Source organism: Euprymna scolopes, chromosome 4 (genome assembly GCF_053919585.1).
Source record: "Euprymna scolopes isolate OS-2025 chromosome 4, ASM5391958v1, whole genome shotgun sequence".
Lineage (NCBI taxonomy): Eukaryota > Metazoa > Mollusca > Cephalopoda > Sepiida > Sepiolidae > Euprymna > Euprymna scolopes.
Window position 1 is genome coordinate 152,836,559 of NC_136485.1, and position 2,500 is coordinate 152,839,058.

The 2,500-nt window shown below is 32.7% G+C and overlaps 1 long non-coding RNA gene across 1 annotated transcript in view; it reads left to right on the forward strand.

The window, feature by feature from the left end:
- The window catches only part of LOC145269656 (uncharacterized), a 239,278-nt gene that overhangs the window by 7,141 nt on the left and 229,637 nt on the right, over window positions 1-2,500 (forward strand). The gene's annotated exons all lie outside the window — the stretch shown is intronic.

Below are 2,500 nucleotides of genomic sequence, written 5' to 3' on the forward strand. Positions count from 1 at the left end.
GTGTGTAAAATGACAGACGAGGAATAAAAGTGATATATAACTTTATTATATCATCAGAACAACAAGAACAAGTTAAGGAAAAAAAACATTTTAGGCCATAGCATTTCGAAGCTAAATGCTTCTCATCAGATATAGACAAAGACAAGAATAATACAAGATACAAATATTTAAAAGATGCCCAAATGATGTTTAGAACTGAAATGAGATTGATAGAATATATATATATATGTGTGTGTATATATATATATATATATATATATATATATATATATATATATATATATATATATATATATAAATATAGGTGCGTATATAAAAACGACAGCCAATCACAAAATTTGCGCATGAGCCTGAAAAGTCCAAGAGTGGATGAAACTCGGAATATTCAGTGTAGCTTAATCGCCATATATATTTTATAACTTACTATACATATATATATATATATATATATATATATATATGTATATATAATATATATTATATATATAATATATATATATATAATATATATATGTATATATATATATATATATATATATACATATATATATATAAAATGACGAGCAACCAATGTACGTATGGTTTTGTTATGAGTTTGGCGTGGGGAAGTTGAAGTTATTTTGTTTAGTACTCTTGGGAATTAAATGACGTCTATCACACCCGCCCCTGAACGATTTGGTGCAAATATTAGTGCCAACTGAATTTTCAAGCAGTGGAAAGGCAACTTAGAGAGGGAAAACCCTAGTATAATATCGATTATTCGCTCTGTATCCCAACATTGCTTCTGGTTTGGTCGAGCTTCTCCTTGAGAGTGAACTTCAGCAATGCGTGTTCTGGAGAAGTGCGCTGAGGGTTTACGACACTCATGCTTCACTGTACACCCCCTCAAATCACATTCCTCTATTCAACGAGTATCCACTATCTCTATGTCTCATTTTCTCCCTTTTAACCCCATTTTCTGCCCTTCCCTCTCCTACTTCCTCTCATTTGATTGAGTGAGTGGGAGGGAGAGGAGATTATGACAAAAATATTGATGATCAATTTTATTATTTATAAAAGTATCGATTTATAACACACGAAAATATACTCGACTATATTTTTAGTCCCATTCATAGAATTATTTTACAGCTATTTTTTGACATATCAACAGTTTTTATGTGATTTAATGCCGAGTACGATTACTTGTCATAAAGGATTCATTACCGTTAATTGAACACATATTCCTATTTATATAATAGGCAGAATAAATAAGCGGATAATACTTGTCGTAACAGCCTCAGAGCTTCTTAACCCTCCGGAGTCGTGGGTCGCTGTATGATTTCATGCAGAGCTATTAGACAAGAATAGCATATGTACTTTATAGCACATACAGTACCTAGTTTTAGCAAATGGTCATCCATATTAGTATGGGCCAGGTCAACGTAGCCTGGTTTGTAACAGTATCAATAGGTCCATGAATGCAAATAGAACAGGAATAAAAATCGCGACAGTCTATACATAATCCAATTACGCACCCTTTATCAAAATTAAGTTTCGTGATGGTCAATATGAGTTATTTGTTGGTTCTATCGGAATTCATGGCTTTATTTCATATAGAAATACATCTGTGTAATTGAAACAGTATTTTGGGATAAACCTTTGGTTCAGGAGACACGTTAAGATTTTCTGTGACTTGTTTCAAGACAAATAAGACAATGCTTTCTATTATTGTGGCACGAGAATAAAGGAACTAATTTATTGTAATGCATTGAAAATGAAGAGAGCTTTTCGAAATGGCCTCAGTATATAATGAATGGAATATATCCGATTTAAGATGGACTCATATTCACACATCTACAAATGAATCTCCCATAATTCCTAATACCTTACAGATACTATCACACTTCCCGGAGGATATGAAAACAATTTCACGAAAAGTTCAAACCGCGGACATTTCGAAAAGAAAAAATGCTGGGACCTTACGCCCATACGTTCGATGTATATATAAAAAAAGATAATAAGAAAGATTGAGAAAATAAAATAAAAAATGGTATCAGTAAACAGAAGCTTTCTGTTGTTTTTAACAATGTCTGCCTGAATGAAAAAATGCTGCACAAATACACGCAATATATATATATATATATATATATATATATATATATATATGTGTGTGTGTGTGTGTGTGTGTGTGTGTGTGTGTATATTATGGTAACGTAACAACATCAGATTATAACTAGTCAAACTCTAACTTTGGCTTGGGTAAAACCCGCCCCCCTCTCTCTCTCTCTCTCTCTCTCTCTCTCTCTCTCTCTCTCTCTGTATATATGTGCATATATATATATAAGGCGAGAGAGAGAGAGAGAGAGAGAGAGAGAGAGAGAGAGAATTATCTTTTACATTCATTAGTATAGAGTGCTTAATTTCGGGGATAGTTTATATGTAAGGCTGTTTAAAGAATGGACACGCGCAGCACATAGTGACCGACACTTTCTTGTACTAAGTTCAACAGATCACGATCAAT